Source organism: Spermophilus citellus, assembly GCF_964194105.1.
Source record: "Spermophilus citellus genome assembly, chromosome: 4".
Taxonomy (NCBI): domain Eukaryota; kingdom Metazoa; phylum Chordata; class Mammalia; order Rodentia; family Sciuridae; genus Spermophilus; species Spermophilus citellus.
In genome coordinates, this window is record NC_138185.1 from 39,460,812 (window position 1) to 39,485,726 (window position 24,915).

Here is a 24,915-nt window from a genome sequence, read left to right on the forward strand (position 1 = left end):
TCGCCTGGAGGTCATTCATCAAAAAAAAAAAAAAAAAAAAAAAAAAGAAAAACCAACAAATAAATGAACTCACACTTCATCTCAAAGCCCTAGAAAAGGAAGAACAAAACAACAACAAATACAGCAGAAGGCAAGAAATAATTAAAATCAGAGCAGAAATCAACGAAATTGAAACAAAAGAAACTATTGAAAAAATTAACAAAACTAAAAGTTGGTTCTTCGAAAACATAAATAAGATTGACAGACCCTTAGCCATGCTAACGAAGAGAAGAAGAGAGAGAACTCAAATCACTAACATATGGTATGAAAAAGGTAATATCACAACAGATGCTACAGAAATACAGAAGACAATTAGAAATTATTTTGAAAACCTATATTCCTATAAAATAGAACATAGTGAAGACATCGATAAATTTTTTAAGACATATGATTTGCCCAGACTGAGTCAGGAGGATACACATAATTTGAACAGACCAATATCAATGGATGAAATAGAAGAAGCAATCAAGACTACCAACCAAGAAAAGCCCAGGACCGGATGGGTATACAGCGGAGTTTTACAAAACCTTTAAAGAAGAATTAATACCAATACTTTTCAAGTTATTTCAGGAAATAGAAAAAGAGGGAGTCCTTCCAAAGTCATTCTATGAGGCCAACATAACTCTGATTCCGAAACCAGACAAAGACACCTCAAAGAAAGAAAACTACAGACCAATATCTCTGATGAACCTAGATGCAAAAATCCTCAATAAAATACTGGCGAATCGGATACAAAGGCACATTAAAAAAATTGTGCACCATGATCAAGTAGGACTCATCCCTGGGATGCAAGGATGGTTCAATATACGGAAATCAATAAATGTTATCCACCACATCAATAGACTTAAAGATAAGAACCATATGATCATCTCAATAGACGCAGAAAAAGCATTCAACAAAGTACAGCATCCCTTTATGTTCAAAACATTAGAAAAACTAGGGATAACAGGAACTTACCTCAACATTGTAAAAGCTATCTATGCTAAGCCTCAGGCTAGCATCATTCTGAATGGAGAAAAATTGAAGGCATTCCCTCTAAAATCTGGAACAAGACAGGGATGCCCTCTATCACCACTGCTATTCAATATAGTTCTCGAAACACTGGCCAGAGCAATTAGATAGACGAAAGAAATTAAAGGCATTAAAATAGGAAAAGAAGAACTTAAATTATCACTATTGGCGGATGACATGATTCTATACCTAGAAGACCCAAAAGGGTCTACAAAAAAACTACTAGAACTAATAAATGAATTCAGCAAAGTGGCAGGATATAAAATCGACATGCATAAATCAAAGGCATTTCTGTATATCAGCGACAAAACTTCTGAAATGGAAATGAGGAAAAACACTCCATTCACAATATCCTCAAAAAAAAAAAAATACTTGGGAATCAACCTAACAAAAGAGGTGAAAGATTTATACAATGAAAACTACAGGGCTGGGGATGTGGCTCAAGCGGTAGCACGCTCGCCTGGTATGCGTGCGGCCCGGGTTCGATCCTCAGCACCACATACCAACAAAGATGTTGTGTCTGCCAAGAACTAAAAAATAAATATTAAAAAAAAGAAAACTACAAAACCCTAAAAAGAGAAGTAGAAGAAGATCTTAGAATATGGAAAAATATAAACTGTTCATGGATAGGCAGAACTAACATCATCAAAATGGCGATATTACCAAAAGTTCTCTATAGGTTTAATGCAATCCCAATCAAAATCCCAATGGCATTTCTTGTAGAAATAGATAAAGCAATCATGAAATTCATATGGAAAAATAAAAGACCCAGAATAGCAAAAGCAATTCTAAGCAGGAAGCATGAATCAGGCGGTATAGCGATACCAGATTTCAAACTATATTACAGAGCAATAGTAACAAAGACAGCATGGTACTGGTACCAAAACAGGCGGGTGTACCAATGGTACAGAATAGAGGACACAGAGACTAATCCACAAAGTTACAACTATCTTATATTTGATAAAGGGGCTAAAAGCATGCAATGGAGGAAGGATAGCATCTTCAACAAATGGTGTTGGGAAAACTGGAAATCCATATGCAAAAAAATGAAACTAAATCCTCTCCTCTCACCATGCACAAAAGTTAACTCAAAATGGATCAAGGAGCTTGATATCAAATCAGAGACTCTGCGTCTGATAGAAGAAAAAGTTGGCCCCGATCTACATATTGTAGGGTCGGGCTCCAAATTCCTTAATAGGACACCCATAGCCCAAGAGTTAATAACAAGAATCAACAAATGGGACTTACTTAAACTAAAAAGTTTTTTCACAGCAAGGGAAACAATAAGAGAGGTAAATAGGGAGCCTACATCCTGGGAACAAATTTTTACTCCTCACACTTCAGATAGAGCCCTAATATCCAGAGTATATAAAGAACTCAAAAAATTAGACAACAAGATAACAAATAACCCAATCAACAAATGGGCCAAGGACCTAAACAGACACTTCTCAGAGGAGGACATACAATCAATCAACAAGTACATGAAAAAATGCTCACCATCTCTAGCAGTCAGAGAAATGCAAATCAAAACCACCCTAAGATACCATCTCACTCCAGTAAGATTGGCAGCAATTATGAAGTCAAACAACAACAAATGCTGGAGAGGATGTGGGGGAAAGGGTACTCTTGTACATTGCTGGTGGGACTGCAAATTGGTTCGGCCACTTTGGAAAGCAGTATGGAGATTCCTGGGAAAGCTGGGAATGGAACCACCATTTGACCCAGCTATTGCCCTTCTCGGACTATTCCCTGAAGACCTTAAAAGAGCTTACTACAGGGATACTGCCACATCAATGTTCATAGCAGCACAATTCACAATAGCTAGACTGTGGAAACAACCCAGATGCCCTTTAATGGATGAATGGATTAAAAAATGTGGCATGTATACACCATGGAGTGTTACGCAGCACTGAAAAATGACAAAATCATGGAATTCGCAGGGAAATGCATGGCACTAGAGCAGATTATGCTTAGTGAAGCTAGCCAATCCCTAAAAAACAAATACCAAATGTCTTCTTTGATATAATGAGAGCAACTAAGAATAGAGCAGGGAGGAAGAGCAGGAAGAAAAGATTAACATTAAACAGAGACATGAAGGGGGAGGGAAAGGGAGAGAAAAGGGGAATTGCATGGAAATGGAGGGAGACCCTCATTGTTATACAAAATTACATATAAGAAGCTGTGAGGGGAATGGGAAAATAAACAAGGAGAGAAATGAATTACAGTAGACTGGGTAGATAGAGAAGATGGGAGGGGAGGGGAGGGGGGATAGTATAGGATAGGAAAGGTAGCAGAATACAACAGTTACTAGTATGGCATTATGTAAAAATGTGGATGTGTAGCTGATATGATTTTTGCAATCTGTGTTTGGGGTAAAAATGGGAGTTCATAACTCACTTGAATCTTATGTATGAAATATGATATGTCAAGAGCTTTGGAATGTTTTGAGCAACCAATAAAAAAAAAGGAAAAAAAAAAGAAATTGAGGATGCCATCAAGAGCCTATGAACAAAGAAAAGCCCAAAACTCAGCAGAGTTCTACCAGACTTCAGTACTCCAAATTATTCCATGAAATAGAAAAGGCATCTTTAGTCTGCTTTTACTCTATCTTGGCAAGTGATAAAGGGGAAGAAAAAGGAATGGATGGAAAGAAAGAACTAATTTTGATTACCTCTTATGTGCCAGGTAGGTACTTTCAGATGTTATCAAATTGGATCTTCACAGAAGCATGGTGAAGTAAATATTGCCTCCATTTTGCAGATGAGCAAACTGAAGATTTATAACATGTAAATAAATTTCTGACCTTCTGAGTCTCAGTTTTCTTATCTGTACAATGAGATTAATAATAGTATCTCCTTAAATTGTGAAAACTAAAAGATATGTGAAATACTTAAAATAGCATCAAGTACTTCTGAAGTAAGATCTCAGTGTTAACTATCATCATCATAATCATTATTAGTATTACTATAGTTACAGCTATGGAACAGTTACTATATAAAGGTTATCTATACAAAGATGATAAGACATTAATTATCCTCAAGGAGGTTAAGAACAGTGGGAAGACTGTATGCTTGAAAGGAATATGTATTTCTTCTGGGCATCCATTATAAAATATGTGAGTAAAGTGAGGTGAAAAAGCAAGGTTTGCTGATATGCAGAAATGGTACCTGTGTAGGTTCATGCCCAGGCCAAGGGATCGATTTCTCACATGTCAGTTTGAGTGAAAATTTAAGTATGTGCTTCAAAAAAACTTAGGATTTCTGTATTTTTTTTGTCAATCTTTAGACCCTTCAAAAAAGGAGTCCTTTGAGATCTTAGAGTTTGCTGTATTTATTTTAAGAATTCTATTTTTAAAACTCTTATGTTGATCTCATTTCATTTCTTTTCCTTTGAGGTTCTGGGGATCAAAGCCAAGGTCTCACACATCTTAGGCAAGTGCCCAACCACCCCATTCTCAGCCTTACTTCTTCTTTTTTTTTTTTGTTTTCTTTTTAGTGGAATTATTATATGTGAAAAGACTTTTTTTTTTTTTAAAGAGTGCCTTTTGTACTATAAGAAACTCTTTAAGTTAGTGGACATTTTAGGTTTTTGGAATTTGTCTCCTCTTAATAGCAGCTTATTTTTTTACCACTTTTATGATTCATAAGCAAATTCATACATGTAAGACAAACTGAATCTGAGATTGGTTAAGTTTTACTGCTCTTCGATATTAGAATTAAGATAGTAGAGGTATGGCTGAACTTTTTGGCTAACCAGATATTTTAGAAGTTTCTGAATTTCTACCCTATCATTAAGTCACATTTGAGTTATTAGTGATCTACTTCTTGTATGTACATGTGGCCTGTAGGTATCAGTAGTACTTGGCATGAATTAGATATTCAGGAAATATCTTTATGCTGAATATATGAGGAGAGTAATTAAGTAGTAAACACTAATAATTTAGAAAATGGGATTTTTTTGTGATATCTTACCACATTGAATAAGTTACTTCAGAAGGCATTTGTGTACTGAGTTCTGAAAACAAGTTTGTGTAATCTAATAATTTTGTAAGAATTCATCTCATTAGGTCTTTTTTGGTGTCACTTCCTCAGAAAGTCATTTAATCTTTTTGTGCTTTTTACTCGTTGGGCTTTCAGATTTAACTTTTGTCAGTCTGACAGTTTCTGTATGGTCTAGGATGTTGCACTGTTTCATACTCCTTGAAGATGAATGTTCTGGGACCACATTCTTCATAGTTTCGTTTCTGTCAAACCAGTCATCTTTGGTGAAGAGTGTTTTCATAAAAACAGAAAAATTGGTGGGGTGTCATGTGGAACCACATTTCCTTTCACTTGAAATGCATTTGCAGGTATAATTGGATTCTATGAAGAAACTATCAAATTTTTTGTTAAATGCAAAAGTTTTGTTTTTTTGGTATTTAATATTATTATGACAGAAAATATTTTCTATACTGTTTTTTTAGTCCAGGTATCAAAGCACTCTAATGGAAGAATGTGTGCAGCTGATTGCTGTTCTTGTTCTTTTTTTTTTTTTTTTAACTGAAGTGATCAATTTTAAATGAGTATGATGTTTTAGTCCCCCTGCCTGATTCACAGTGTTTTTCATAGAAGTATAGTCTTCTCATGTTTTTTTTTTTAAAGAAAAACACAAGAAACCAGTATATTTTTCTAGATAAATTCCAAACCTTGAGTTTGATAACATATTTTTTCTCCTTAATTTCTTCTTCTATATTATGAAGTGTCTTATGTATATGTTTATTTCTTTTATCAACCAATGACCTAACACTATTTCTCTGTCAGTCTTGTTGTATCTCATCTTTCATCCCTTCTTCTTCTTCTATCCCTTTCCTGTTTCAGACTTCACATCTTTCCTCTCTCTGATTTTCCCATTTCCCCCTTAAAGAAGTTAAGAACTGAGTCCAGTAAAAACTTTAATTTTGAATGTAGAATAAAGGATTACTTTTTTATATTGGGTTCCTACATGGAGTTTGAATTAGGAAGTTGTGCTGATTTAACTTACTTCTGGTAACCTATTCTATTGCTTACTTTAATGAGTAAAACCCAAGTTGTGTCTTAAAAAATCTTATTCAGTAAATAAAAGGATCTTTATGCATGTTGTAATATTATATAGTAGCAGTTCAGTACTAGTAATTTACTTTTGGAATTACTATCTTTGTCCTGAATGCAGGTATTTTTTTCCTCAGCCAATTTTTATTCTAAATAACTAAACTAATGGACCAATGTATTTATATTTTCTTTTTTATTATTTATTTCTTACATACATAACAATAGTGGAGTGCATTAGATTCATAATTATCCATTTACAGCACCATTTTTCATAACTCTGTATATAAAATATGTTCATGCCAAATTATGCCATTATACATGAGCTCTGTTTATTTTTTTTTGCAATACAATTCTGAATACACCTTTATACCACAGTTTATCGGATCTCTGTTTGTATATAAGGTACGTTGACACCAAATTTACATCTTCATACATGTATTTTGTATAATGATGAAGTGTCTTATGTAAAATAGTATAGCATTTGTATAAATGCTATGCACATCTTCCCGTATAATTTAAAGCATCTCCAGATTATCTATAATACCAAATAAAATGTAAATGGCATGTAAATAGTTGTTTTAGGATATTGTTTAGGGAATAATGACAAGAAAAATCTATACATGTTAAGTACAGATACAATTGTTTTACAAATACTTTTTATCTATGCTTGCTTGAATCTGCAGATGCAGAACCCATGGATACAGAGGAACAACACTACAAAACTGTTTCCTGGTAGCCGTTAATTGTTAAAAAAAAAAGGCAAAAGAAATTTGGTTAAAACAAAGACAAGAGAATTGGCAGTACTCAAACACTTATGAGTATTGTGATTAATTTTCCTCAATATGGTCTCTAGGGCTTATTTCAGCATAAACTGTTCTTTCAGGTCTTAAAAAAAACTAAACTAAATAACTAAAGAGATGCCAAAATGTTAGGAAGAAATGATTCATTCTCATATTCTCTCTCTCTCTCTCTCTGATCAGTACAGATGTACAATTTCAGTTTTTTTTTTCTTTTGAATGTTCTTCTGCTTTCTGGCTTTTATGTTTTCTTTTTAAAGGAAAAACTTAGCTAGAATCAATTCAGATAAAATATTTTTAAGGTAGTAGTTTTTTATTAGTAGAACATTTCTTTAGTAATGAGAAAGAAAAAAGGTGAAAGAGAAGAAAAATTATGAAGAATCCAGTTACTTATGAATTTGCCAAAAGGAAAGAATGAAGATGACACAGAAGAAACTGCAGTGGTGATAGTAATGTCTTCTATTTTAAAAGAGGGGTAGAGATTTGGGAATTAGATGACTGGTTGTGATTCTGAAACTAGCAAATCATATAAGATGGATCAGGACCACAGAAATTTCCTTTATATTACATAGTAGATGAAAAATATCCTCCAATTGTTTTTTCAAAAAAATTATAATTCTTCGTGTATTTTTTTTCATGTTTTACATGCTACTCTTACTTGCTGGCATATCTTAAAGGAAATGTGCCTTTTCAAAATGGAAGTAATACATATTTTTTAAAAAAAATTTTAATTTTTTTGGTGGTGCTGGGGATTAAATCTGGGACCTTGTGCATGCTAGGCAAGTACTCTACCAACTGAGCTATGTCCCCAACCCCACATTTATTATAAAAAGTAGAAAATTCAGAGAAGCAATATAAATAAAATTGAAAACACCTGTAATCCCGCCACCTCATCGTTTAACTGTAGTTACATTTTGGTGTATTTTCTTTAAATCTTTTTGTACACATAAATTTATTTTTAATTCTTGAAAAGTGGGACCATACTCTACTTGTTTTAGAGCCTCTTTTTCCCTTTGTTCACAACACCTAATAATCTTCCTGCATCATAAAGTACCTTCTAAAACATAATGTTCAATAACCATATTATATGTATGTATGTATGTATGTTGTGTGTGTATCTATCTATCTATCTATCTATCTATCTATCTACCAACCATACATGAGCTGCTTTATCCTCTATTGCAACATTTAAACATTGAAATAGAGAATTTTGTTATAAATTTGGATTGTTATGAATTTTCTTTCTTTTTTTTGCCATTCTGGGAATTGAATCCAGGACCTCCACACAAGCTGGGCAGGAGCTCTACCACTGACCTACATTCTAGCTCTGACAATTAATTTTTACACGTCTTTGGATACTCTCACAATTATTATTTTAGGATGAATTCTTACAAAGGAATCTCAGAGTCAAAAATAAGCATATTTTTAAGGCTCTTGATACACAGTATTAAGTGACACTCTAGAAATCCAATTATCATTTTTTTTTTCATGTGTCTGTGGCATAGCCTATAAGGAAGCCATCTATGTGTCCTTGTATGGGAAACTGGGGTCTTGGTTTTGTAACTGTTAAGACGGACACCTACACAAAAGTAAATACTCTTGTATTGAGCTATTTGCAATTTTTTTGTGGATTATTTTTATGATTGGATAAATAATCATTGGTGAATAGAACAAGATTGATACAATAGGCTTAACTGTTGCATTGGGAGTGTATTTTGTGTATGTATATAACACTTAAATCAACTTCTCAAAATCTTAATGAAATGGAATTCAGATGAGTGATATTTGCTAAAGCAAAATGTCTCTATCGTTCCACACCAAATATTTATAGATAGATTCATTCTCAAAGGAATATAAGGAGTATTATTTGTTATCAAACAAAGGAATGCTTATGTAATAAAAGAAATGATGAACATATATAAAGGTCAGCAGACAAATTTGTGAGTCTATGCTCAGGACTCATGATACTGAACTCTCCATTTCTAAGTCCATATAAAATGGACTATAAACATTGATGTGACTGTGTCACTGCAGTATGCTGATTTTAAGTCCTTTGGATATAAATTGAGGAGTTGGATAACTGGGTCAATGGGTGTGGTTCCATTCCAAGTTTTCTAAGGAATCTCCATACTGCTTTCCATAGTGGTTGCACCAATTTGCAGTAATTTTTTCCCTACCTCCTCACCAACATTTATTGTTACTTATATTCTTGATAATTGCCATTCTGACTGGAGTGAGATGAAATCTCAGTGTAGTTTTAATTTTTATTTCTCTAATTGCTAGAGGTGTTGAACAGTTTTTCATATATTTGTTGACTGACTGTATTTCTTCTTCTGTGAAGTACCTGTTCAGTTCATTTGCTCATTTATTTATTGGGTCATTTGTTTTTTTTTGGTGTTAAGTTTTATAGCAGCTGAATTCACAATAGCTAAGGTATGAAACCAGCCTGTGTGCCCTTCAGCAGGTGAATGGAAAAAGAAAATGTGGTACATGTACACAATGGAATACTACTCAGCCATAAAGAGAAATGAAATTATGGCATTTGCCTGTAAAAGGATGGAACTGGAGACTATCATGCTAAATGCAATAAGCCAATCCCCCCAAAAACCAAAGACCAAATGTTCTCAATTATATGCAGATGCTAACTCACAGTAAAGGGGTGGTAGGGAAAATCAGAAGTACTTTGGGTTAGACAAAGGAGATTGAAGGGAAGGGAGGCATTGGAAATAGGAAAAGGAAAGAGTGAATTGGACATTACTTTCCTATGTGCATACATGATTACATGGCCAATACAACCAGAAGAATGAGAAGTTATACTCCATATATGTATAATATATCAAAATAAATTCTATTCTCATGTATAACTAATAAGAACAAATAAAAAAGTAAAGAAGCAGAGCTGGGGTGGTGGCTCAGTGGTAGAGCACTTGCCTAGTATGTATGAGGCACTGGTTTCAATTCTTAGCACCACATGTAAATAAATAAAAATAAAGTTCTATCAACAACTAAAAAAATAGGATTAAAAAAGAAGGAAAAAAATAAAATGGACAATAGACTGCTAACACATTGATATGCTTTGATATGCCTTCTGGACTTAGCTTGGCATGCTTTTTAAAAAAATACTATAGCTATTCTTAAATTTTTAAAAATTTCAAGATAGATTTACTGTAAATGGCATTTTGAGCCAGTTGATTTCTTAGTCTGTTAACTAGAGGAGCGCTCTACTGCTGAGCTATGACCTCACCTCAGGATTCTTACGTAGAGGTTTGGAGCCTTACATTTAGAGTGAGAATAAAGTAAAGAGGAGATGTCCATTGAATCTAATTTTATGTGCATGGTATTACGTGCATTCTACTATAGAGGATCCATAGGTTTTATTTCTCAACTTAATAGATATCAGGAATTTGCTATCAGTCCTGGTTAAGAATTTGGCATTTAAATCCTAGGCAGAAAATAAAGGAATACGTTGTTTTCATAGACTTAGCTGTGAGACTTAGACCACGAATTTTAACTGCTTCCTATAAAGAATGTTCTCTATAAATACTGTTTTGATTTGGATTCTCATGTTTTTGAGCACAATTTTACAATTATTTTTGAGAGAAAAACAAAAGTATCATTTTCAAGCTGATTCCAGGGTAAAAAAAAAATTAATCTTGAACAGTACCTTTAGGATCACCTTGGTAATTACACTGTTAATTGATTTTGCTTTCCTATAGCTTAACATTTATGTTTAAATTCTTCATTCACTAGGCTACATACTTTATGTATGCTTTTCCATGTTGCGGATGTTTTGGTTTACTAAAAATGTACTTTAAAAAAAAGTCTTATGTAGTTTTACTTTTTTAAATTTAGTAATTAAATAAAATATCTGGTCTGTTAAACAGGACTTATTATTCTGTGAATATAATTAGTTATATTGCATTTGATAGTAGATTTTTGAAAATGTGTTGAATAAATTAAATTGTTCAACAGTGAGTAAATCTTTTGAATATTTTTTTCATCCTGAGTTTTTTTGTCCTCTACTTTAGTATTATCTATTTTCAGTTATTCCAGATACTGATTCTCATATGGATTATACATAAACTTATGTGCTTCTATTATTAAAAGCTTATGTATTCTTAATGCAATTATTTATATATATTATTTCATGATTACATTAATTTTCCATGCATTGACAACCCTTTCATGTTAACCAAATGACTTAATGTGCTTTGATCATTGGTTAAAATTGGAATAAATGGGTAGGCATGGATAAAACAGAAATATAAATATAATTATAGATATATGCCAATCAATTTTTTATTTTCTGATATAATTGCAATGAACTGCCAAGAAAATAAGTAGGAAAAATAGTTTTTTTAAACAAATGTTTGAGAAGACAGTTCTAGGAATAGTAAGAGGAGGAGTGAAAACTTTAGCAAATCAGTGATTACTGTAAAGAAAACAATCCTCTTAAGTGAGAAATGAAAACAATTTCAGGACTAGAGGTTTTTTTTTTTTGGCACTGGGGATTGAACCCAGAGGTTCTTAACTACTGAGCCACATCCACAGCCCTTTTTATGTTCTATTTTTGAGACAGGGTCTTGCTAAGTTACTGAAGCTGGACTCAAATTTGTGATCCTCCTGCCCCAACCTCTTGAGTTGCTGGTGTTTTAGGTATGTGCCATCATGCCTGGCAAGGAATACAGTCATTAGACAGAAAAAGCCAATGGAAATCCTTCCTAGTGGGTTACAGGTGACCTAGATGCTTTAGCACAATTAAAAAAAATCAGTGTGTTCAAAGTGTAAAGAAAAAAGGGAGAGGAAAATCAATTTCTGAATTTTGATATGGAAAGATGCCCAGAATTTCAACTATTCTGCCATCCTGGTGACACTGTTGGGTTAGTGACTATCCAGTTCCTAGAGCCTATGATAATTTCTGTCAAATATAATCAGTGTGCTGATATTAATGAGAATATACCATGTGAGGTTATTACATTGATCCTTAAAGAAAACAATACAACTGGGCTGGGGATGTGGCTCAAGTGGTAGCATGCTCGCCTGGCATGTGTGCAGTGCTGGGTTCGATCCTCAGCACCACATACAAATAAAGATGTGTCTGCCGAAAACTAAAAAATAAATATTAAAAAATTCTCTCTCTCTCTTAAAAAAAAGAAAAAGAAAACAATACAAATGCTCCAGCAAGTGATTTCTGATTGTATAAAACTGAAAATCTATTAGAAAATGATCAAGGAGTTTTTTTTCCTTCAAAAAAGAGGTAGTATAAATGTTCTGTGTTTGGCAAAAGATAAAATAAATGTGTTATAATGAGAAAAAATAGGTCCTTGATAAAAAAAAGTTTAGAATTTTAGATCTAATGTATCTAATGTGTATTAGTTATTTGTAAATCTGGTACATATAACAAAGAGAAGCCAATATTTTAATATGTAGTATCAAAAAGGAAGAAGCCATTCCCCAGCCCTCATTTTTTCCTGCTGACTCTTGTTCTTAATTCTAATTTCAACACCCTATGCCAGTTTGGAGAAATGATTTGTCAGCTGCTCTGTGAAGAAGTGAGGTAAAATTATTTTAAATGCAGTAAGAATTGGAGGGAAAGGACAGGCCTATTCCCAAAGACTGTATACCCATGCTCCCTTATTTCTTAATAGTGTGAGATCTACCAAATATTTAAAAGGCTTTTTAAAGGCAAAGGGCTCATTTTCATTCCCCATGGGGCTGATGACTTGGACATGTCTTATTTGGGCTGATAACATCAGCATTGACCTGAAACACTACATGGTTTGTGTTCTCTTTATGTATGATAAGCATATTGGCTGGCTTTTGTTGCAGGATAACTTTTTGTGTGACAAGAATATAATCAACAAATTGAAATTCCATAGGCACTGAGAATGAACCTATCAGGATAGATTCAGTATGTAATTTAGTAAAACTTTAAAAACCTTTTAAAGTTTTCTCTGTGAACTCTACTGAAGCTTTCTTTGGGAGATTCTGGCCTCATATGCCTTTGGCTGCATTGTTAGTCATCTTTCCCTAGCAGTCAGCCTATCACTCATTTCAGTATGATCTCTGGGAAAACTTTGTGTAAACTTCTATTTTAATATTTAGCATGAGTGCCATAATTACTTTTCTACATAATGCTACAATGTGAGCTCCTTAAGGATGAGCTTTTTTTTTCTTTGCATCTCCCCTATGCCCATTCCCAAGTGAAAAGAGAAGAGCTCTGGGAAACCTCATGGCTATGTGCTTCACAAGTGAAATCTTGTAATTTAAGTTAGAATTAGAGTACATTATTTTGATATGAAAATTCTGGTGAGATTTATTCTTTAATTAAAAAATGATATATTTATGTATGTAAAACATATGCACATTTATATACATAGATATATATTTGAAATATATCAAATGAAAAATGTGATAGATATAATATAAAAAGTGATATATATATGTAAAATATATGATGTTTGAAATTATAATCTCAAACATTTCATTCAGATTAAAGAAAGATAATTGGCTTAATGGATTCAACTGCCTTAAATAATTCTAAGCTGGATGTGGTAGTGTACATCTGTAGTCTTAGCTCCTTGAGAGGATCAGACAGCAGGATCACTTGAGTGTAGGAGTTTGGGACCAGCCTGCACAACACAGCAAGACCCCATCTGGAAAAAAAAAGCAAAATTTCTTCTGGGGTTCCCACCATTTATTTGTCTTATCTTTCATATATGTATATTTAATTTTTCTTCATAATAATATATTGTTATGGGCTGGGTTGTGGCTCAGCGGTAGAGTGCTCGCATAGCACGTGCGAGGCCCTGGGTTCGATCCTCAGCACAAATATAAATAAACAAAATAAAACTATTGTGTCCAACTAAAAACTAAAATAATAAATATATAATATATTGTTACAAATATCTTTTCATCCGTATGCTATTTTAAATTTTGATTGTTTACTCGTAGTGTAAAAAATGTTAAAACTTTCTTCCTTTTTAGTACTCTTTGTCTAGGGAATCCACAGACATGACTGATGAAAAAGGATTATCAGCTTTCACCTAATTCAGCTTTAAGCCTTCAATCTGGCTTCATTTAAACAAGTCAAGATAAATGTGTTCCTGACTTTATTAATCTTAAAGATAGGAGATTGTGTAGCCTCTTTGGAATCTGTCTCACCACATTTTATTAATACTTTTTTTCTATTGTGGTTGAACTCATTTTGGGAAGCTTTTTAAAATCCATGATACCCTTTTCTGAAAACAAGCAGAATAAATTTCCATTATTAATATGCAGGCTTTAAAAGATTTTTTACCATTTTAATATTTCAACATTTTAATTATAATGATTAGTTTTAATTTAGAACTACTATGCTGATGTCAAAGTTATAATTATCCTTGCTTTAAAAAAATCTTTATTTAAGAAATAGTTATGTCCTTTTTTCATGTGTAGTCAGAAATTCTTTAAATTATCTTGAAAAACAAGGTAGGTGTGGAACATAACATTTGCTATAGCTTTTTCATTGCTTCCTTTGATTCCATTTCTAAATGAAATAAATAAACAGTAATTTAAGGAATATGTTTCCTATGTGCCTTTCATATTCTGCCTTTTTCAAGGGTTATTTTTTACTTGCAATATTGCTTAACTAGTGTACACAGATATTTTAGTTTATGTATTGATAGTATTTCTAATTCACTGTATTTCTTCCTTGTTATTACCTTAATAATATGATAAAAGGGTTTTGTAACTTAAGTTTTATACATAACTCTTTAATACAGTTTTTAGTTTCCCTTCAAATTTTTAAATTAATTTATAGTATAATTGTTCAAAATATTAGTTTGTAAATTTTAAAAGTCCTATCTCATATCCATTTTCTTTGTACTATTTATTTGTTATATTTCAGGTTGCTTTCTATGTGAGTCATCAGGTTAATTTCAACTACTATATGTAATTTCTGCTTTTCTGAAACAACTTTTTCTTTTGAAGATTGAATATTGTATAATTGCTGGGGTTGCTGATTGCCAACTACTGAGAGGCAGTGTCTGAAACACAGTTTCTGACTGGGATAAATGAAACTACTTTGCAATAGTTGATGTAATTCTCTGTAAGGGTCATCATGAACAGATGGTTCTCAATCCTGAGGGATTTTAAATCTTGAGTTTGTACAGAGTTTAATGTTTTGTACATTACTAGGAGTTTGCTGCCAAAGTTTTTAAGGCATGGATTTAAAATAATACCCAATTTTGTTTAAGAAAATATTAATTTATGCTTCTTTATGCTCCTGTTCTTGAAGGAAACAGATACCTACATGATATTAGGATGACCAAGGCTAAGTAAACGACTAAGGATGATTTAGAAGTAATGAGAAAGGAGCCAGTGGGGCTACTTATTCACAGTATAAAAGTCTTTCTTCAGAGCAAAGTGTAGTATACTGAAATTCGTTCATGAATATGACTTTCTATTTTGACTGACTTCCAATTTTGCATCTTTAGATAAATAATTAATATAACTAATATGTCCAATTTTGTCTTTCCTAGAATCCAAATGTGTTTTAAAGACAATAATGCCAGAGATAGCAGGGATGTGGCATATTCCTATTTGTCTTCTCAATGTCTAACACATAGTGGCTATTTGAATAAATGAATGAACATATTGATGGATGAATGAAAACCCCTAAGTTATCAGTGTGGAAATTGGAAATCCTTAATTTTTAGGTCATGTTACCCTGCCTGTCTGACTTTATAGGCCATGTTTCTATACTAGATAAGTCCTCAGTAGGACATTAAGTTCAGGACTCTAATCTCTGATGTTATTGTTGCCATGATTTTTAGAAAGGAATTAACTTCCTTCCATTTTAAAGAAATAATAAGTGCCATTGCACAAGGCTTAACATTAAGGCCTTAACATCAATCCAGTATGATTTCTGGTTCAAGTCATAACATTATTTTCATTTTGGTTTATTACTGAATTATGTATGAATAATGGATGATCTATCATAAATGAAGAGTTAAATACTGTTATCACTGATTGTCCTTTGATGTCTAATATCCTTTGTACAAAGAAAATAAATGTTTTTAAAATAAATGTTTTGTGATGGTTATAGGATTCTGAAGTTATCAGAGAGGGATATGGATTATAGGGAAGATTTTCATGATAATATGGGAGAGGCAACAATATTTTCCTTGGCTCCCATGATGGTTCTTTCCTCAGTGATTATTTACTGCAAGGGCGAGGGCGAGGGCGAGGGCGAGGGCGAGGGCGAGGGCGAGGGCGAGGGCGAGGGCGAGGGCGAGGGCGAGGGCGAGGGCGAGGGCGAGGGCGAGGGCGAGGGCGAGGGCGAGGGCGAGGGCGCATGTGCTTTAATGTTGTTTGTTTATTCATCTGTGCCCTAGAAATAGGTTCTCAAAATTTCTGATGGTCTTGTATTATTGTCTCTCTATAGATAGTTTCTCCTTTGAAGAGCTTCAAATATCACTTATTTGAAGCTAGTTTTAGAATATTTCTTTTTAGTGTTAACTCACAGCTTAGCTCTAATTTTGGTATTATCAAATTATCTAATGTGCATTTCTACCTGGAGACCTCTCAGACAGAGTAAATTTAACATTTCTAAAACCATTTTTGTCCTTTTCATATTTTTCTAGCTTCAAAAACTTGGATTCACCTTTGAACCCATCTACTTTCTCTCTCTCTGCTTCTTTCTTTTCTCTTCTCTTCCCTTCCCCTTCTTTCTCCTTCCCTCTACCCCTACCCTGGGGGTGGGGGATGGGGCTGACTTTTCCCAATTCAGTTGCTTTTTCTACCACACTATAAAAATTTTCCATACAGCTACTTAACTGTCCTTCTGGTCTGCACCTCTACCTAATCTAATGTGAACTACATACAACTATTTACTTCATCATATTGCTTTGCCATAAAAAACTTTCAGTGCCTTATATTGTCTGTTGTTAATATATAAATTCATTAGCCTGAAATTCAAGATCTTTAATTTTGCCCCACTCTACATTTCTGGTTTTGGCTTTAGCCTCCAGCTTGTGAAATCAACCACTCTAGCTAAACAGGTTAACAAATGCATTCTTCAACATATTATGATTTTTTTCCTTTTGCATTTTGCTCATACTCCTACAAGATCTAATTTTTCTTTTGTGAAGTTAGTCCATTCCAAACCATAGGGTTGTTTTCTTTTTTGAACCTCCTCAGAATTCCTATAGCATTTATCTAAGCCATTTATTTAGCAACCAGTTATTAACAACGTCATGACATTTGGTTTTTGTACTGAATGATTTATTTCCAGTATTCCTACTTTTCTACGCAATTACATGTTTCCTCATAGTCCTAAAGAGCATCCTTAAAAGCAAAACCATTTCTTTGATCTGAATATTATTCTAAAACATTCTTCCTATTACAAAAATAAAATCTTGGAGTCCTATAATTTCATAATTATAATTAATCTTTCAGTGAATTGCACCTTCTAAAATATTTTCTATGTATGTAAAAAATATTAACTTGAGAAACTGAAAACTTTATTAAGATTCTCCTATGTTCCAAGAGCTGCTAATACTGTCTTCCTCACTATAGTATGTAGTACATATAGTATAATAATCATTAATATTAATTGATCAAGTAGATTGAATAATTCATCAGTCAAAAGAAATATGAACTAAAATTGGATGGGCTCAATTTGTACATATCATGGTGACTGATTTTTCTTCATACTAACCTATAAAAATAACTCCAGGATGACTCTATGAGAGAGGCTCCTATAATTTATTACAAAATTTAGCTTGTACAACAGATAATTTATAGACTCTTAATATGAAAATAATGTAATGAAATATTTCAAAAAGGGAATAAAATGACATATAGGAAGTTATATTTTTAAAATTGTGAATGGATGATCATAAGTTTACAAACACTATAAATATTTGAGCATTGGATTAGTAAATTGATGAATAAAGAATGAAATACCAGCCAAAGAGATGCTCTGATCAGTAATGTTTTTCATAGCACTATAAGAAGGAAGAATCTAAAATGAGAATGATGGGTGTCTTGTCTTAAATTAATAGGCCGTACTTTTTAGAACAGTTTTAAGTTTATAGAAAAATTGAGCAGAAAATCCAGGGTGCTCCCATATTTCCAATCATATACATACCCATACATTTTCCCATATCATGACCTTCTTGCCTTACTGTTATTCGTTTGTTACAATTGATGATCCAATATTGATAAATTATTAACTATTGTCCTTGGTTTACCTTAGGGGTCATTCTTTGTGTCATACAATTATATGGGTTTTGCAGATGCATAATGTTATATATTCACTACTACTGTGTCATATAGGATAGTTTCACTACCCTAAATATCTCCTGTGCTTCACCTACTTGTCCTTATCCCTCCCCTTCTCCCAACCCATAGTAACCATTAGTATTTTTAATGGTTTTATAGTTTTGCCTTTTTCATATGTTATATGGTTGGAATCATAAAGTATGTAGCCTTTTCAGACTGACTTCTTTCACTAAGCAGTATACATTTACAGTTCTTCCATGTTGTTTCATGACTTGATAGCTTATTTTTTTGTATTGCTGAGGAATAATATCCTATTATATGGATGTACCAACTGTTTCCCTGTTTACCTGTCTTGGCTGTTTCTACCCTTTGGTTATTATGAATAAAGCTACTATAAACAGTGTGTTTAGGTTTATAAAAAATTTAAATTGTAAAACTATATAACAAAATTTACTATCTCAACTATTTCTAAGTATATTATTAATTCAGTAATAAGTATATTCACATTGTTGTGAAACCAATTTCCAGATTTTTTTTAATCTTGAAAAACTGAAATATCCCTTAAATTATACATCCCCATTTTTCCCTATCCCTTGATCCTGGCAACCATAATGCTCCTTTCTGTTTCTATAAATATGACTACTGTTAATGCCTCATATAAGTTCAATTATATGGAATATTTGTCTTTCTTTGCATGTCTGATTTATTTCACTTAGTGAAATGTCCTCAAGATTCATCTATACAGCATGGGTCAGATTTATTTCCTGAGTAATATTCTATTACTGTATATATTATATTTTGTTTATTCATCCATTGATGGACACTTGGGTTGCTTCTACCTCTTGAATACTATGAATAGTGTTTCTATGAATATGGATTTGTGAATATTTTTTGGATCCTACCTTTTTTGCCAGAAGTGGAATTGCTGAATCATATCTCTAAGGCTCTAAGGTTTTTTTTTTTTTTTTTTTTGTGATGCTGGAGGTTGAACCCAGGGCATTGTGCATGTGAGGCAAGCACTCTACCACGTGAGCTATATCCCCAGCCCAGTTTTTGAGGAACCACCATATTTTCCATAATAGCTGCAGCATATTATATTCCCAGCCATAATGTACAAAGTTTCTATTTCTCCTAACCAACACTTACCATTTTCTGTGGTTCGATAATAGCATCTTGAGTATGAGGTGATATTTCACTGAAGTTTTGTTGTCCCCTAATGATCAGTGATGATTTTTTTTAAAAAAATATGTTTTCTGGGCTGGAGATGTGGCTCAAGTGGTAGCGCGCTCGCCTGGCATGCGTGCGGCCCGGGTTCGATCCTCAGCACCACATACCAAGAAAGATGTTGTGTCCGCCGAGAACTAAAAAATAAAATATTAAAAATTCTCTCTCTCTCTCTCTCTCTCTCTCTCTCTCTCTCTCTCCTCTCTCACTCTCTCTTTAAAAAAATATGTTTTCTGGCCATTTGAAAATCATCTTTGCAGAAATGTCTTTATAGATTCTTTTTTTGTTGTAGAATAGTAAGAGTTCTTTATATTAACCCCTTACCAGATATATTATTTATAAATACATTTTTTTTCCATTCCAACAGGTGCTGTTTTCCCCTATCCCATTCCAATGATTACTTCTCAGTTTTCTACTTTAATGCCCAGAAATCTTTTATTATGATGTCATCCAATTTGTCTATTTTTGATTTTTTTTGTCTGTGCTTTTGGTATTATATTTAGAAAACCTTTGCTAAATCCAATGTTATGATGATTTTCTTCTATGTTTTCTTCTAAGAGTTTATAGTTTTGAGTTGTATGCAGGATTTTTGCTTGGACATAATTTTTCAACTCACTTAGGCAAATACCAACGAGTATAATTGCTGGATTGTATGGTTAGGCTATGTTTAGCTTTGTAAGAAACTTCCAAACTTCCCTCCAGAGTGCCTATACCATTTTGCATTCCTATCAGTGATGAATGAAAATTCCTTTTGCTCTGTTTCTTCAACAGCATTTGTTAATATTTGAATTTTAAACCTCCTTCTTTTTAGATGTATAGTGATACTTCATTGTTATTTTAACTTGAGTTATAATTCCTTGATAACATATGATGTTAAGTATCGTGAATATGATGTTTCATATACATATTTGGCACCAGACTATCTTTCTTGGAGACCTGAGTGTTCAAATCTTTTACCTACTTTTAATTGAATTCTTTTCTTATTGTTGAATTTTAAGAGTTCTTCATATATGTTGAATAGCAGTACTTTATCAAATATGAGTTTTGCATATATTTTTTCCAACTCTGTGGCTTTCATTTTCATTTTTTAGCAGCATGTTTTTCACAGCAGTAATTTTAATTTTAACAAAGTCCATTTTACCATTTTTTTAGCAAGTATTATATTCATATCTGAAAATCGTATTGCCAAACCTACCATCATTTAGACTTTCTTCTATGTTTTCTCCTAGAAGTTTTATAGATCTACGTTTTATGTCTAGAGAAGAGCATAAGATCAGTGTTCAAATTCTTTTTTCTTTTTCTTTTGTATGTGGATGGCCTATTGTGCCTGTGCCATTGTTGAAAAGACTTTTCTTTTTCACTGGATTGCTTTTGCTTACTTGCCAAAGATGAGTTGATTATGTTTATCTTGGTCTGTTTCTGGACTCCCTATTCTCTTCTGTTAATCAATTTGTCTATTCTTCCAACAATACCACATTATCTTGATTATTTTATAGTACATCCTGAAGCTAGGTAGTATCTTTTTTTTGTTGTTGGATTGGCCATTCTGAGTCTTCAGCCTCCCTATGGAATTTTAAAATCATCTCATTGATACTTACAACATGATTCACTGGGAATTTTATTGGGATTGCATTGAATTTTTAGATCAAGTTTGGGAGAATTCACATCTTGATAATACTGAGTCATTTTATACAAGGATATTCCATTTCTTTGATTTATTTCATCAGTTTTGCAGTTTTCCTCATATAAATGTTGTTCATATTTTGCTGGATTTATACCTAAGTATTTCACTTTTTGGATGCTAATTTAAATGGCATTGTGAGTTTACTTTCACATTACAGTTGATGGTTTTTTTCTATGTAAGATAGTAATAGTAACCTTGTATCCTGAAATTTTACAACACTTATTTATTAGTTCCAGGATCTTTGTTTGTTATTCTTTGGAATTTTCCACACATATGAATACATTATCTATGAACAAAGACAATTGTATTTCTTATATCCCAAACTGTATATTTTAACTTACTCCCCCCTTCTTTCTTTATTGTTTTATTACACTTTTTTTCCTTTTTCTTTTTTTCTCTTAGTATTGGAGATTGGACCATCCAGGGCCAAAGGCATATTGGCAAGCACTCTAAACCACTGAACAGCAGTCCCAGTCTCTCCCTTTCTTATTGCAAGTTAGAGCTTCCAGTTCAGTTTTTTTTTTTGATTAATGCCAACTTGGTGTATCTTTCTTCATGTCTCTACTTCTAATCTACTATTGCTTCTATATTTAAAGTAGATTTCTTATAGACAAGATATAACTGGGTCTTGATTTTTTTGATCATCCAGACAGTCCATCTTTTAATTAATGGCAAGTAGATATTGAGTGACAGCTTAAAAAACCTCTCTTGTGAATTTTGTATGTAAACTTAACTATATAACTTATATATATATATATATATATATATATATATATATATATATATATACATACATACATATATATATATAGTGGTTATTGATATTATTAAATAGTTGTGATTTTTCTATTCATTGCCTGTGTTCTATGTCTCTCCTTCTCGTCCTCCTCAAAATTTGATTGACAGTTTTGTTGGAATGAGGAAGCCAAATCGGATTCTTTTTTTTTTTTTTAAATATTTTTTAGTTGTAGAAGGACACAATACCTTTATTTACTGATCTTTATGTGGTGCTGAGGATCGAACCCAGGGCCTCACACATGCTAGGTGAGCATTCTACCACTGAGCCACAACCCTAGCCTTATGTTTCTTATTTTTTCTCCTTCTACTCACTTTCTGATTTTAATTGAGTATTTTATATAATTCCACTTTTTTCTCTTTAGCATATCACTTATTACTTTTTGTTGTTGTTGTTGGAGATTTAACACAGGACCTCATGAATATTACCACATGCTGTATGACTGAGCTACACAACTAGCTTCAAATATAATTCTTTAAATTTTTTTTTAGTGGTGTCATAGAGTTTGGCAATATGCATTTACTACTAATCTTATTCTTTCAAATAACAGTATATTGTTTTATTAATGGTGTAGGTATTCTGAATTCTTCCCTTTCATACCTTATAACATTGTTGTTATTGAAGTTGCAGATACCACATACATTATTGTTGTTATTTTGAGCACACTGTTATCTGTTAGAATAAGTATAAAAAATGAAATCATACAAAGGATTAGTCATTCTCTAATCCTTTCCTTTCTTTATGTATAGCCAAGTTTTTAACAGACCATCATTCTTTCTATAAAACTTTAAAAAAACATTTCTTGCAAGGAAAGTTTATTATTGACAAATTTCCTCATTTATTTGTTTATGAATGCCTTTATTTCTCCTTAAATTTTGAAAGATAATTTTGTTACATATGAAATTCTATGTTGGTGATTTTTGCCTTTCAATATTGAAAATATTTCACTGTATTCTATTACTTCAATTGTTTTGGAGAAAAATCTGTAAAGTAATTCTTGTTATTTATTATATTATTAGAAGGGTATTTTTCCTTAGGATTATTGGAATTTTTTTGTAGTTTGAATAAGTTATTCCTGTGGATAGATTTTGTGTACATAACCTGTTTGGTATTCTCTGAGCTTCCTGGATGTGTACTTCAATGTTGATTATTAATTATGGAAAATTCTCAGCTATTATTGCATCAAGTACTCCCATTCTCTCACCTTATTGTTCCCTATGTCCTTTCTTCCCTTCTTCTAAATATCTGGTGGAAAACCTACAACAACTTGTTAAATTGTGCCTAAAATTAGGCAAGTAGATATCGAGTGACAGCTTAAAAAACCTCTCTTGTGAATTTTGTATGTAAACTTAACTACATAACTTTGGCACATTTGTTAGATACCTTTTAGGGTTTGTGCATTTAGTGGATAAGATTACCAATTTATTGTCTCACAGACAAATGGGATTTTGTCCTATTGTCCTAATTTTTGATAGGTTATTTTCAATAAACTCTAAACAAATATAAAGATCTTTCAGTATCTTTCAAAAATCTGGAGACATGTCTCTTGTAAATATCACTAGTAGTTATTCACTTTATTTGTAAGGTTAGGTTGATCATGGATTTCCCAATGCTAGAATCCAGAATGAATCAAACTCAATTCTGTTTTTCTCCAGGGTTTGTTAGAGATGTTTATCTGAGAGATTACTATGAATCATACAATTGTTAGATTGCTTGTGGTGACAGAAGGCATTTTTTAAAATGTAGATCTTCTGCAAGTCTCCCAAATAATTAAAATGCATAAAACGCATGCAACAGATGGCAAAAGGGTTTGAACTAAATGTGTGAGACTTGGTTTTACATAGTAATGTATTTGTGCAGTTAAGGTGGTGACCTTTCATGATAACTTCTACAGATATGTAAAGTGGAATATGCTCTCTGGAGTTGATAAAATATGGCAATCTTACAATAGAAAGCTTTTCTATTCTTCATTCTTAATGTTACTAATGTAATATCTAATAGAAACATTCTATCATCTTGAGTTTCTTTTCTCAATATTTACCCCTTTCCTTTAACAAAACGGCTTGTGAAAATTAACAGGCAATTTATGTTGTGTTCTATAACACTCATTTTTTTCATTGTAAACCTTAAAAGTATTATATTTTTAAATCTTTTGTTTAATTTAAAAAGTCTCTATAGATATAAGAAAAATATTATCCTCTTCAGTATTATCTTGTTTCTGAGGAACTTAAACCATTTCTCACTCATCATTTATCCCCTTTTTTTCAAGATAATGCAGTCATATTTCCAACTTGATTTTTCTATAGGTGACAGTGGATTTTGGTTATTAGATCTGTCAGCTTATGACAAACCACTCCTAACCTTAGTGGCTTACATCAAAATGACCATTCCAGTTGCAACAAGGAACTGTAGTGAGAGATGTGCAAAACCTGTACCATGAAAAAATTTAGATGCTAACGAAACACAAGTAGAGCTAACAAGCAAAGACTTTCCCTGTTGTTGCATAAAAACTCAGCATTGTAAAAGCAATGGTTCACTGTACATTAATGTACAAACAATGCAATATCAATAAAAGTACCAATCTCCCATTTATGGAGTTAAATGAGTTGATGGCGAATTTCATACAGAAAAGCAAACACATAACAATAGTCAAAAAACATGGAAAAAAAGAAAGAAAACTATAAGTGAGGACCACCCCTACTAGACACAGAAAACTTCTAGGATGCTAGGTAGACTTTATAAGTAAAACATTGTGGTGTTCAAGCTTGAATGGACCAAAAGACCAATGGAATAGGATTAAATGCCCATAAGTAAATTCAAGTACATATGGAAATTTAGCATATGATAAATATAGTATCTCAAATGCCTGGGCTAGAGCAGAATTTAACATAAATGGTTCTGGGAAAATTTAATGACTTTACAGAAAAAGATATCTCACACCATATCTTATATTGTACTCCAAAGTAATGGATTAGGCATCTAAGTATAAAAAATGAAATCATACAAGCACTAGAAGTAAATGTAAGTGAA

The 24,915-nt window shown here is 32.5% G+C and overlaps 1 protein-coding gene across 7 annotated transcripts in view; it reads left to right on the forward strand.

Moving 5' to 3' along the window:
• The window catches only part of MACROD2 (mono-ADP ribosylhydrolase 2), a 2,040,087-nt gene that overhangs the window by 145,455 nt on the left and 1,869,717 nt on the right, over window positions 1-24,915 (forward strand). The window lies entirely within an intron of this gene.